Source organism: Cervus canadensis, chromosome 20, assembly GCF_019320065.1.
Source record: "Cervus canadensis isolate Bull #8, Minnesota chromosome 20, ASM1932006v1, whole genome shotgun sequence".
Classification (NCBI taxonomy): domain Eukaryota; kingdom Metazoa; phylum Chordata; class Mammalia; order Artiodactyla; family Cervidae; genus Cervus; species Cervus canadensis.
Genome location: NC_057405.1, coordinates 33,757,447 through 33,772,518, shown reverse-complemented (window position 1 = coordinate 33,772,518; position 15,072 = coordinate 33,757,447). Strand labels below are relative to the sequence as shown.

Below are 15,072 nucleotides of genomic sequence, written 5' to 3'. Positions count from 1 at the left end.
ATAGATTTTGGAAGGTAGCTGGAAACACAGATGATTAAAATGTAAACCAAAGTGCATTTAGTATCAATAATTACGATATCAATGTGAAACAACAAATAAACAGAAAAGGTGTCATGATTGAAAATAACAGAGTTAGGGCAAGAGGTACTTAGCTGGAGTGGTTAAGTGGGGTGTTATAGGGTTGGTGACGGTTCAGATGAGGGCAAGAGGATGAGAAGACAGATGTAAGGTCAGCAGGAAGAACAGCATTCCAACCCATGACCTGGTTCTGTAAAGACAGTTGAATATTTTCCTTGGACTCTGTCAATTCTGTTATACCTAGTAATAGCTAACTGATTCTCTGGACCTGATCTTCTGAATGTGTCACTCCTAACTTGCTAGCCAGTTAGTACACATCTGACAGAGTTGATGATGGTTTATTCACTTGGTCACCTGACTCAGTGTTAGTCTCCTTCTGTGAAATATGCCTGTTGTCGCAGAGCTGAACTCCAACAGAATTCCAAAAATATTGTAGAGATAGTAGAAGATCAACTCATAAATGGAGAAGGCAATGGCAACCCACTCCAGTACTCTTGCCTGGAAAATCCCAGGGATGGAGGAGCCTGGTAGGCTGCCGTCCATGAGGTCGCTAAGAGTCGGACACAACTGAGCGACTTCACTTTCACTTTCTGCTTTCATGCATTGGAGAAAGAAGTGGCAACCCACTCCAGTGTTCTTGCTTGGAGAATCCCAGGGATGGCAGAGCCTGGTGGGCTGCTGTCTACAGGGTCACACAGAGTCAGACACTACTGAAGCGACTTAGCAGCAGCAGCAAGTCATAAAGTTCAAAGTTGAGAGAAGAAATGCTCTGAAGTCATCCCAGCTCTTTAGTTCAGCTATGTGCTGTGAATTCTGACTATAGAAAATCAATTAAAGCTGCATTTAAAAAATAAACCTAGTCCATAGATTCAGTTGGTGTAATGTATCCATGGGAATATATTCTTATTCCTTAATTCATTGAGGAGGATATGATGACCAAGGTGTTGGGTTAGTCTAAAAGTTTGTTCTGATTTTTCTTAAGATGCTATGAAAAAAACCAAGTGAACTTTGGCTAACCCAATAAAATAGGCTTTCTCAAAAAACCAAAACTATAACTGTGAGAAGTAAGTTGAAGGAGAGAGGATAGTCCAACTTTTTACCTTGCCTTTTGCATTTGGAGAGACATGGTGTATCCAGGGGGGCTTCTCAGGTGGCACTAGTGGTAAAGAGCTTGCCTGCCAGTGCAGGAGACATAAGAGACAACGGTTCGATCCCTGGGTTCGGAATATCCCCTGGAGGAGGGCATGACCACCGACTCCAGTATTCTTGCCTGGAGATTCCCATGGACAGAGGAGCCTGGTGGGCTACAGTCCAAAGGGTTGCAAAGAGTCAGACACAAGTGAAGCAACTTAGCACGCATGCATGGCATATCCAAGTATATCTATATTTCCTTTTAAAATAACAATCAGAAATAGACACTCTGTATTTCATCCTAGGGAAACACAAGTGATACCCTTTGTTTCATGAGGCCCCACCCATTATAACATAAGGCCTGCATTCCTTAAGGTCCTGGGAAGCTTTCCGAAGTGACATGACAATTAAGTCAGTTGAAAACCAGAATTCCAGCTGCTTCACAAGGGGACCGCTGTGTGAAGACATCCACACTCAATGTTTAAGCTTTGGCTTATAAGGTGGTTTATTCAACATAAAAATTTTCTGTGGGTCAGAGCAATTGCTGTTTTAATGCTTCAAATCAAACACACTCGGAGGTTTAGAGATGAAAAAATAAATATTTGCAAACAGTGGTTGAATTGGGCAGACTGTTCACTCTAGTTCTCTTTGAGGATTTTCAAATCTCCTATTTTATTACTATTTCTGAATTTACCAATAAAAACAGTCACTTTGGCCACCAAGAAGGGACTTGAGAAGGACTTATTATGCAGTTCCATGAATGTTCATAGCTGGAACTTACAACCTGAGAGGGTTCTTCAGAGGCCCTACATCTTAACACGCACGGTCCCTTACCTTTGCCTGTCGGCCATCAGAAAGGCTATTGTTTCTAAAGCCCTGTAGAAAAGCCACGTGGAATAACAGAGAAATTGCTTACAATTCTTAATAAAATTTATACTTAATATTATAAGGGCTTCCCAGATGGCTCTTTGGGTAAAGAACCTGCCTGCAATGCAGGAGACGCTGGAGATATGGGTTCGATTCCTGGGTTGGGAAGATCCCCTGGAGGAAGGCACAGCAATCCACTCCAGTATTCTTGCCTGGAGAATTCTATGGACAGAGGAGCCTGGCAGGCTACAGTCCACAGGTGGCAAAAAGTTGGTGAATAGAGATGGTGGTACAAAAACCAGAAAAACATCAGCCTATTTTTCAGAGTATTGTAAAGCCTAAAATTGTGACCCTGGAATTCTTTTTACTGCACTCTGATAAGGGTTTCCCAGGTGGCACTAGTAGTAAAGAACCCGCCTGCCAATGCAGGAGACATAAGAGATGCAGGTTCAATTCCTGGGTTGGGAAGATCCCTTGGAGTAGGAAATGGCAACCCACTCCAGTATTCTTGCCTGGAAAATCCCATGGACAGAGGAGCCTGGCTGGCTATAGTCCATAGCGTTGCAAAGATATGACTAAAGCAACTTAGCACACTAATAAGGGTGAATCTGCCCCATCCAAAATGCTTATATTTCTGAATTAAAATTATCCTAAGTTTATGGCTTGTTTCCAGGTAATACACCAGGTCTAACATGCAGATGAAGGTTGCTCTTTCTTTTGGTTTTAGGGCTTTCTGTTCATATTATTCAGGATTATATTTTCTCAGTATCAAATACAAAATATGAAAAATTCTTGTGGATGAAGGCCTCTAAACTTTGTAGCCACTGATTTCCTTTTTATTTTTTATAGCTTTTTATTTTATGTTGGAGTATAGCCGATTAACAATGTTGTACTAGTTTCAGATGGACAGCAAATGTATTCAGCCATATGTATACATGTACCCGTTCTCTCCCAAACTCCCCTCATCTAGGCTGCCACATAACATTGAGCAGAATTCCCTGTGCTATGCAGTAGGTCCTTGTTGATTATTCATTTTAAGTATAGCTGTGTGTACATGTCAACACCAAACTCCCTAACTATCCCTTCCCCCATCTTTTTGCCTGTCAACCATAAGTTTGTTCTCTAAGTCTGTGAATCTGCTTCTGTTTTATGTATCAATTCATTTGTATCATTTCTTTTTAGAATCCATATACAAAGGATGTCCTATGATATTTCTCCTCTCCTATCTGACTGATTTCACTCAGTATGGTACTCTCTAGGTCCATCCGTGTTGCTGCAAATGGCATTATTTCATTCTTTTTAGTGGCTGGATAATATTCCATTGTGTATATGTACCACATCTTCTCTATCCATTCCTCTGATGATGGATATTTAGGTTACTTCCGTGTTTTGGCTTTTGTAAATAGTGCTGCAATGGCCATTGGGGTGCATGAATCTTTTTGGATCATGTTTTTCTCCAAATATATGCCAAGAGGTGGGATTGCAGAATCATATGTTAGCTCTATTTTCAGCTTTTTAAGAAGCCTCCATACTGTTATCCATAGTGGTACCACTGATTTTCAGTCAGCCTAATGTGTCACATGCTAGTAGACTCTTTAGGCCACTCCAAAGGACCTGGTTCACGTATTAGCATTCTCCAAAGAAAAAGAAGCAATTATATTTATAGAAGAGTATGTCAACACTGTATATTGTCACCCTGCTTATTTAACTTATATGCAGAGTACATCATGAGAAGTGCTGGGCTGGAAGAAGCACAAGCTGGAATCAAGATTGCCGGGAGAAATATCAATAACCTCAGATATGCAGATGACACCACCCTTATGGCAGAAAGTGAAGAGGAATTAAAAAGCCTCTTGATGAAAGTGAAAGAAGAGAGTGAAAAAGTTGGCTTAAAGCTCAACATTCAGAAAACTAAGATCATGGTATCTGGTCCCATCATTTCATGGGAAATAGATGGGGAAACAGTGGAAACAGTGGCTGACTTTATTTTTAGGGGGCTCCAAAATCACTGCAGCTGGTGATTGCAGCCATGAAATTAAAAGATGCTTACTCCTTGGAAGGAAAATTATGACCAACCTAGATAGCATATTAAAAAGCAGAGACATTACTTTGCCAATAAAGGTCCATCTAATTTGGTTTTTCCAGTGGTCATGTATGTGAAGAAAGCTGAGTGCCAAAAAATTGATGCTTTTGAACTGTGGTGTTGGAGAAGACTCTTGAGAGTCCCTTGGACTGCAAGGAGATCCAACCAGTCCATCTTAAAGGAGATCAGTCCTGGATGTTCATTAGAAGGACTGATGCTGATGCTGAAACTTCAATACTTAGGCCACCTCATGCGAAGGGCTGACTCATTGGAAAAGACCCTGACGCTGGGAGGGGTTGAGGGCAGGAGGAGAAGGGGATGACAGAGGATGAGATGGCTGGATGGCATCACTGACTCGATGGACATGAGTTTGAGTAAATTCTGGGAGCTGGTGATGGACAGGGAGGCCTGGCGTGCTGCAATTCATGTGATCGCAAAGAGTCGGACACGACTGAGTGACTGAACTGAACTGATACATTTATATGTAATAGCTATATAAAATAATTATATATATACATACATATGAATATCTAGAAGATGAACATTTGTATAAAGATAACATATAGATGTGTTATGTGCATATATATGTACATAAGGTAATTTACTCTAAGGAACTGACTCACACAGTTATGGAGGCTGAGAAGACTCTCCCAGTTTGGCAGGCAAGGTTGAACGCTAGGACAGCCAATGGTTTAGCTCCAGTTCAAGTCCAAATCCAAAGGGAGGAGAAAACCAGTGTCCTCACTCAAATACAGGTGGAAAGAGAGAGAACTCTCCTTATTTAGCCTTCTGTTCTATTCAGCATGTTAATACATTGGTGATGCCCCCTCTAACATTGATCATGGATGGCAAACTGCTTTACTCTGTGTCTGAGGATTCTAATGCTAATCTTATCCAGAAACATACTCTTAGACACACCCAGAAGAGTGTTTAACTAAATATCATGGTCCAGTCACGTTAACACACAAAATGAATCATCATACTCAGGACTTTTAAACAGTTTCAACAGACTCAGGCTTCACTTAGGCACCAGTGTTATACATTTATCTTTTAAACTGGTAAAGCTGGGTTGGGGAAATTAGCTTAGGTCTGAGGCCAAAACCAGGATTCTTATAATTAACCCTAAGTTTAAATCTTCCACACATGAGGGGACAGACTAAAGAGCATACTCACTTGGCCAGCAGCAGAGAGACTTGTCATCTGACTTTTGCCAACCAAGCCGCAAGCAGGCTTCCATGCAGAAATACATTTATGAACATGCAGGCTCTCCCCTGGGCTCCAAATCCCAGCTTGAGGGATTGTATAAAATATTCATTGGGGGATTTAGGAGGCTCTGTTGGTCCATTTTTATATATATTCAAAATTATTTTGAATTTTATGTTTAAAAAGAACTCCATTGAGTTACAACTTACGTACAATAACCCGCATCCATTTTAAGTGTGTAGTCCAATGAGCCTTGACAAAGTTAACCAAGTAACCCCAAAAGATACAGATAGCTCACCTCCAAAACTCTCTTGTGAGCCTTGATCATCAACGTCTTTCCACCCCCACCTCTGCGCTCTGGACTTCCAGTGATCTACTTTATTCCAGTGGATCCAAATCCTTGGCAACATTAGGCACTGCAAGTCTTTTATCTCTTTATGTTTTAACTTGTATTTTCCTGATGAGTAATAACATGTATCTTTTCATGTGCTAATGACTTCAGTTTATCAAATATTTCTTTTATAGTTCATGCTTTCTTTGTTCTATCTATGAAGTCCCAGTCTGAACTTCCTTTCCTGCCACCTTGAACTTGTAAGGTTGTAGTTTTCCGCTTTTGAGAAAAAGGCTACATAATTCTTAACCTGCCACAATATCAGTTCCTCAGGAGTAAACTCATTTCCTGGTTCTGTCTGCTTTGGGATGATTTTCTTTGCCTTTAAATAGCTGTTTAAAAATTTTGTCCAGCTCTCGTAAGCATAAACAATGTGGCACTATGAGTGGATTGGAACAAAGATAAATAAGCTAGCCATCAGAGAATTATTATTTTTCTTTATTAATTTTTGGGCAAAAGAAGACACAGGAATGATTCTTTATTGTAACAATTAGGAGCAGATGCTTTAGAGAAAAAAAACTAGACATTTTCTTCTTTCAGTTAATATCTTGCTTATTGGGCCAATATTCAAGGGAGGGAGGGTAGATTTGTCATTTAATTAATAGTTTTAGGGGTTCTGGGAAGTGTGTTTTTTCCCTTTCCCCTTTATCATAATGCTCTCCCTACACAAACATGTGTGCATACACACATGCATACTATACTCTGTCCTGGTCCTGTTGTAATAGCACAACAGGTTGTTTTAAGGGGTATTTCATAATTCACACAACTCAAGAAAAGTGATAGTACATAAAAATATCTGTATAATGAGAATAGATTTTTTTGGCTTAGTTTGTTTTGGTGATTGAGTAAAAATGGCATTTTTCTCCCCAGGGGAGAAGCTTTTAAAAAACGGAAAGAAAAACTGTGAGTACCATCTTACAGTTGTGGGTACCAGCTCCCCCAATCTATTTAAAAGACCATCTCCCACTCCTACCAGTGTTTTCCTTACACCATCCTTCTGGTTCTCAGTCATCAGAGTCAAGGGTCTGTAGATAAGCTCTGAAAGGAATTTACACCATATATATGTAGTATGGGGGTTGCCTTGAGAAATTGAATGAGTGATTTTCTTTTCTTCAGTAAGAGATTTAGCAGATGCCTTGGGGACAGGAAAAGCAGGTCTATCTAGTGCTGGCGAGATTCACAGATGCGGTGTTCCTTCACTAGATAGAAAGCAGGGGCACTCGACTTCATTGATACTGTCCCAGGAATAAGGAATATCTTTTTTCCCCTTTTTAATTGGAATATAATTGCTTTACAATGTACTGTCAATTTCTGCTGTACATCATGAATCAGCTATATGTATACATATATCCCCTCCCTCTTTGGCATGCCTCCCACCTACACCCCACCCCACCCCATTCCACCCATCCAGGTCATCACAGAGGAATATCTTTAAACTAACTTTACAGGTCATTCTTTGAATAACTGAAACCTCTCAGAGTCTTAATGACCCGGGAGAGTGTGCAGAGGGGCAGAGCAGGGTGGAGCCAGGGTGGAGCTTGAAGAGCACCAGAGTTTATGTTCTGGGTACAAGAGTCACTCTCGTGGGACTAAGATGAAGTCCTCACTCTGGACTACTGTCCTTCAACAGGAAAGACCCTCAGCCTTACTCTCAGCTCTGTGATCTTGGTTGTAAAAAGTGCTTCTTCCACATTTCAATAGCATCTTTTGTGTCTGACTTTTCTGGCTGCTTACAACACACAGTTGATGTCCTATAAAAGGCACACGGATGGTAGTTTATTTCAACCTGGTGTTCATGACATTCAGTTCAGTTCAGTCACTCAGTCGTGGCCAACTCTTTGTGACCCCAGGGACTGCAGCACGCCAGGCTTCCCTGTCCATCACCAGCTCCTGCAGCTTGCTGGAACTCATGTTGATCGACTTAGTGTTCATGCCATTATCTGCCCCCGTTTTGAATAAATGGTGATGTGATAAGACATGAGTGTTTTAATAAAGTTTAAACGAAACAACAAAACAGGACTTTTGTAGGGCACTTCCCTTTCTTCTATGTTAAAAGAAACATCATAATGGCTAATATGTAATTTGGCATTTAAAGACACATATATTGTATGGACACTTCTAAATCTTGTCAAACAGAGAGCAAATAACTATTTTACTGACATGCATTTACAAAAAGGCTCAGACCTTAAGTCCTTTCCATATTTGCAGAGCAGAGAATTGTTTTTCAAAATGCTAGTAGTGTCAATAAAATATTCAACGTGTTTGATCACTTATGCTACTTAATGCTCTAAAAGCAATTATTGAGAACTTATAGACAAATATTAGTTAACTAAACTCTTAGGATAACTCTAAGAGGTAACTGTTTCTTTTCCAGAAGCAAGGTTTATCTAACATTTCTTTGTGAATTAGATTGCTTTTTATAGCCTAGTTTCATGATCATTTTCTTTTTCTAGCATAAAAATCCTCTGTATGTTGTATGTGTGTATATTTTTAAAATACTTCATCATAGATCTACATCGTCATAAATTCCAGTTGGACTGGCTATTGCATATGTGAAACAAGTATAAAATAAATGAAATTTTTGCTTTTTTCAAATTCCAAAAACTCATACTGCCATATATACAGAGCTATCAGTATAGCTGCAAATAAACTTTAACTACTTTGAAAAATCACTGTTGTCCATAAGCAGCTTGACAGAATGAAGCAAATATATATAAACTTTGTCTAAGTTCAGGAAAAATATTTGGTGAATATTTGGTGTATTTGGCTTAAGGAGGACCCAAACCATCACATACTCTATGAATGTCTTCACTGGGGCATAAACATTTGATGTCATGTCAATTATGGGATCATGTCTTTTGAAAGCTTCTGTTATATCTGAGCTTTCTTTATATTTTTTTTCTTTATATTTTTAAATTAATTTTTATTGGAGTATAGTTGCTTTATAATGTTGTGTTAGTTTCTATTGTACAGCAAAATACATCCCCTCTCTTTTGACTCCCTTCCCATCCAGGCTACCACAGCCTCATTAAGTAGTTCCCTGTGCTATACAATATGTTCTCCTTAGTGATCTATGGCCTCTCTGAGCTTTCTAAAGAGAATTTCTGGCATCACTTCATGTCTTGACATATCCACTTGTCAGATTTGGTAGCTGTTTTCAAGCAGAGGTCCTATCCTTGAACACATCTGCCACACAATTTGTTCATTTACAGACATTTATTGAACGCCTGTTATATTCTGGACATATTCCTCAATGAGCTCACAACTATGTAAAGAAAATCTTGCAGTATGAGATAACAAAACTACAAGATCAGCAAAGTCACATTTTATGGGGTTAGAATATAGTCAACGCTTAAATAAAAATGTTTAATATAATGAAAATTATCCTTGAAAATACCATAGAAGCTATCAGCTTGGAGGATTACATACTATTGATATTTCTCAATGACTCTAAGCCAGTCTGGTTTTCTTCAAGCATTTAGGAAATTTTTTTTTTTCTTTCAGTTGGGTATCAGATGACATAGTTGACTTGCATCAGCCACCAGCTTTTATGAAATATGCCTGCTTTAGAAGTTGCTTAACCAATGAGAAAGGCTCACTCTATGAGGGACACACAGGAGCAGACCAACCAAAGGACAGCAGACTGAGGTCTTGCTGCTGTGGGAGTTATACTTGTCGGCAAAATGGCTGGTGGTTCACTTACTTGCATTATCTCAACTTTCTCCTTTGATTACATGCGTACAGTTGAATGTGGGTATGTTAGATCCATGTATGATGCAGCCTCCAGTGAAAACTGAGTGGTTCAGTCTAGGAAGCTTCTAAATCAGAGGGAATGTTTGACTTGCATTTGAAAAGACCAGTAGAATTTCATAGATTGTAAATGTGGAAATTCCAGGCAGCAAATAGCATGAGCAAAATCAGGGAAGAGTGAGACTTTCTGGTACATTAAGGAAACTAGAATTAGTTTTTTTTTTTTAATATTTTTTCCAGTTTTATTGAGATATAATTGACAAGTAAAACAGTATATACTTAAAATACACATGTGATGATTTGATATACAGATACATTGTGGAATGATTGCCATAATTAAGTTAATTAACATATCCATCACCTCACAACTACCATGTGTATGTGTACGTGTATGTGTATGTGTTGAGAATATGTTGCTGTTCTCTTAGCAAATTTCAAGTACACAGTACAGGGTTACTAACTACAGTCACTATGCTATATTAAATCCCCAGAACATATTCATCTTATAATTGAAAGCATGAACTAGAAGTAGTTCTTGATGGCAAGAGGGTGTAGGTATAAAAAAGCCAGATTCTGAGTAAGTTTCTTCTTTGGTTAAAAGAAGAAATCCTTTTAACAGCAGAATGAATGACGACTGCTGGGAAGACAAGAGCAAAAGAAGGGACAACCAACCAAGGGGACGTTAGGCAGTGACAGCTGAGAGAAATAACTGGCCTCCAGAGATTTTTCCAGAATATTTCCTAGTCCTTGAACCCAGCCCAGTGTTCTTTCCAATTCACCACACTCTTTCATTGCTTTTCCCTTTATGTCAGCCCCAGTTATTCCTAACGAAGTATTTGTGTGTGTGTGTGTATAAATATGTTCTGTATACAGAGAATGTATTAGAACATACTCTTTTTGGTCCTTTAAGGTTGCAGTGGGAATTACTCTTTTCTGTCTGTCACCTCTTCAAAGCCTGTTAGGATCAGTTGATCATTTCTTTTAGATCACTAGTATCTCCCTCATTGTGCAAAAGCATACTCTAAACTTTATTTAGTTTATTTATTTTAAAGTTTATTTATTTTTCAAATGAATATTTTTTATTATTATGTTAACTTTTTATAATTATTTATTATTTAAAAATGGCTTATTCAAGGAGAGTTCATTAGCTGTCACTTGGGCTATTAGTGTGACTCTCTCCATAAACACATTTTGTTATGAACAAAAAGTGGAGTTTTAGTTTGGGCACATTATAACCCCAAATCCCACTCCCCCCACCCCCCCTCCCCGGTTTTTGTATTTTACCTGAAATTTAAATTTCTTTTAAAACATTTTAATTGGAAGATAATTGCTTTACAATGTTGTGTAGGTTTCTGCCATACAATCTGAATCAGTCATAAACATACATATGTCCCCTCTCTCTTGAACATCCCTCTTATGCCTACCCCTCCCGCCCATCTAAGTTGTCACAGAGCACTGAGTTGAGCTCCCGGTGTTACACAGCTATCTTCCTACTAGTTATCTATTTTACATATTGTAATGTATATATTTCAATGCTACTCTCTCAGTTCATCCCATCCTCCCCTTCTTCCACTGTGTCTCCAAGTCTGTCCTCTGTGTCCGCATCTCTATTCCTGCCCTGCAAATAGATTCATCAATACCATTTTTTCTAGGTTCAATATATGCATAAATATATAATATTTGTTTTTATGACTTTGTTTTATGACTCTGTATTTTCTTAATGTGTGCTTAGTCAGTTAATCAAGTCCAACTCTGCAACCCTTCGGACTGTAACCCACCAGGCTCCTCTGTCCGTGGGATTTTCCAGCCAAGAATACTGGAGTGGGTTACCATTTCCTTCTCCAGGGGATCTTCCTGACACAGGGATCAAACCCTCATCTCCTGTGTCTCCTGCATTGCAGGCGGGTTCTTCATCCACTGAGCCATTGGCAAAGCCCTCACTCTGTGTGAACAGACTCTAAGTTTGTCCACCTCACTAGAACTGAGTCAAGTGTTTGCACAGCAAAAGAAACTATAAACAAGATGAAATGACAACCCTCAGTATGGGAGAAAGTAATTGCAAATGGAGCCAACTGACAAAGGATTAACTTGCAAAATATACAAGCAACTCATAAGTTCAATATGAACTCCTGAGTTCAAAAACAAACCAATCAAAAAATGGGCAGAAGACCTAAATAGATATTTTTCCAAAGATGCATAGATAGCCAATAAATGCATGAAAAAAATGCTCAAATCGCTCCTTATTAGAGAAATGCAAATCAAAACTACAATGAAGTATCACCTCACACCAGGTCAAAATGGCCATCATCAAAAAATCTACAAACATTAAATATTGAAGAGAGTGGAGAAAAGGGAACCCTCTTGCATTGTTGATAGGAATGTAAATTGATATAGCTACTATGGAAAACAGTACGGAGATTCCTTAAAAAACTAGGAATATAACTACCATATGACCCAGCGATCCTACTACTGGGCACATACCTTGGGAAAATCATAATTCAAAAAGATACCTGCACCCAAATGATTATTGTAGCACTATTTATAATTGCCAGGTGATGGAAGCAACTTAGATGCCCATCAACAATGAATGGATAGAGAGGCTGTGGTACATATATATATAATGTAATATTCATTTCAGTTCAGTTCAGTCACTCAGTCGTGCCCAACTCTTTGTGACCCTGCGAATCAGAGCACACCAGGCCTCCCTATCCATCACCAACTCCCGGAGTTTACCCAAACTCATGCCCATTGAGTCGGTGATACCATCCAGCCATCTCATCCTCTGTCGTCCCTTTCTCCTCCTGCCCCCAATCCCTCCCAGCATCAGGGTCTTTTCCAATGAGTCAACTTTTCACATGAGGTGGCCAAAGTATTGGAGTTTCAGCTTCAGCATCAGTCCTTCCAGTGAACACCCAGGACTGATCTTTAGGATGGACTGGTTGGATCTCCTTGCAGTCCAAGGACTCTCAAGAGTCTTTTCCAACACCACAGTTCAAAAGCATCAATTCTTCGGTTCTCAGCTTTCTTTATAGTCCAACTGTCACATCCATACACGACCACTGGAAAAACCATAGCCTGAGTAGACAAACCTTTTTGGCAAAGTAATGTCTCTCTTTTAATAGCTGTTTAGGTTTTCAAACCCTCCAAGGAGAAGTGTGTCTTTTAATTTCATGGCTGGCAATCACCATGTGCAGTGATTTGAAGCCCCCCAAAATAAAGTCTGACACTGTTTCCACTGTCTCCCATCTATCTACCATGAAGTGATGGGACCGGATGCCATGATCTTAGTTTTCTGAATGTGAGCTTTTAAGCCAACTTTTTCACTCTCTCTTTCACTTTCATCAAGACACTTTTTAGTTCTTCTTCACTTTCTGCCATAAGGGTGGTGTCATCTGCATATCTGAGGTTATTGATATTTCTCCTGGCAATCTTGATTCCAGCTTGTGCTTCATCCAGCCCAGCATTTCTCATGATGTACTCTGCATATAAGTTAAATAAGCAGGGTGACAATATATAGCCTTGACGTACTCCTTTTCCTATTTGGAACCAGTCTGTTCTTCCATGTCCAGTTCTAACTGTTGCTTCCTGACCTGCATACAGGTTTCTCAAGAGGCAGGTCAGGTGGTCTGGTATTCCCATCTCCTTCAGAATTTTCCACAGTTTATTGTGATTCACACAGTCAAAGGCTTTGGCATAGTCAATAAAGCAGAAATAGATGTTTTTCTGGAACTCTCTTGCTTTTTCGATGATCCAATGGATGTTGGCAATTTATTCAGCTATAAAAATCCCAATTTTTAAATGATATATACAAGTTTTCAGTTTTGCTACCTTTGCCAACTCTGGGTGTTATTATGCCAATCTAGTAGGAAAAAGGTGACTTCTTAGTCTAATTTGCTTTCTCCTACTATGATAATTTTATTATATTATATAATATAATTTTATTATATTTCCATGTTGATCACCTTTGGCTTTCTACTTTCATAACATATTCACCTTTTTAGCTATTTTTATTGAGTATTTATCTTTTTTTCCCCAATGAGTCTTAACAACTCCTTATACAAAATAAATGAACATGATCTTTAATCTTTGTTTCAATTATTTTGTTCAATATTATCATTTGTGTTTAAGTTTTTACATGGTTTAAAGATATATGGGAATGTGGGTTTTATGTAATTAATTTATGATTTATTATTTTTCCTTTTTTACTTCTGTCTTCCATGGTATACCTTTCCCCAGCTGAAGATTATACAGTTCTTAAAAATGGTGGCTATTCCTTTTCTTGTTTTGCATTTCACACTGATGCTTTAATCCACCTGGTAATGTTTACAGCCTATAGCATGAGTTAGAAATGTAACCTTTCCTTCTCACTGGTTATGACGGACAGAGATGCGGTGTGAGCATCTACCTTGAAAAGGAAACTTGTTCCTGTGTCATGAGGGGTGTGGTTACCTGCCAGCCTTCAGCTCTTAGGTCCTCCAGTGTCTACCTCAGCTTTCAAATAAAGGTCACACTCTTCTTGGTCTGGCTTCTGGCCAGTGACCAGGCCAGGAAGCTGTAGAAGACCTGTTTTTTTCCACTCAATAAAGGACTCCTCCAATGAGTAGTCCAGCTCCATCATTCCCCTTTGGAATGTCATGAGGTTAGGTCTGCTACATGCCCAGCCCAATCTTCTTCCTCCCTTTTTCCTGTCCAAGTGTTAGTCCTCTAGAAACTTTTGTGTTTCTAAAATCCATCTCAACACCTGTTTCCCTGAGAACCCAACCAATATCTGGTTTACTAGTTGACTATTTCCACATCCTTAGAATAACTCATAGAAAGTCAGGAATCAGGTCTCCTCTTTGGCTTTTTATTCCATAGCAGTGGTCTGTTAATGTGTTGTTCAGATAGTATTACAGTATAAATTACTAATTAATTAATTAGGAAATTAGTATAATATGTAAGTATATATATATATAGGCTCTATATATATATAGGCTTCCAGGTGGTGTTAGTGGCAAAGAACCCACCTGCCAATGCAGGAGATGTCGGAGATGTGGGTTCAATCCCTGGGTAGGGAAGATCCCCTGAAGGAAGGCATAGCAACCCACTCCAGTATTCTTGCCTAGAGAATTCCATGGACAGAAAAGTCTGGCAGGCTACAGTCCATAGAGTCGCAAAGAGTTGGACATAACTGAAGTGACTTAGCAAGCATGGAAGCACGCATATATATACCATATATGTATGTGTGTATGTGTATATTTACAGAGAAAGAGAAATTCAGTTTTCAGCAAGTTCTTTATTAATATCTTCCTATGTTTCCCATTTTCCTTCCAAATAAAATTTAGACTCAATGAAATTCAAAAAGTCTTTTTGCACTTTTGCTTTTCGTATCCAGGAAAACATTTGTTTCCTTTATTCACACCCATCTTCTATTTCATCTCAGTAAAATGTTGTATTCTATTAATACCTATACCTTGCATAGTCATCACTGAATTTATTCCTGGGGCTTTTATAGTTGTTTCTGGCATGAAAATTTTTGTGGTTTATTACTAGCATTAGAAGGGATTCCCAGGTGGCTCAGTGGGTAAAG

At 38.9% G+C, this 15,072-nt stretch overlaps 1 long non-coding RNA gene across 1 annotated transcript; it reads right to left on the bottom strand.

Annotated features, from left to right (window-relative positions):
• Positions 1-341: 341 nt before the first annotated feature.
• Positions 342-11,616, bottom strand: LOC122422571. The gene is made up of 3 exons (XR_006263875.1): positions 11,486-11,616; positions 8,084-8,089; positions 342-351 (listed from the first exon to the last, which is right to left on the bottom strand). It is a non-coding gene; the product is annotated as an uncharacterized LOC122422571 (long non-coding RNA).
• Positions 11,617-15,072: the final 3,456 nt, after the last annotated feature.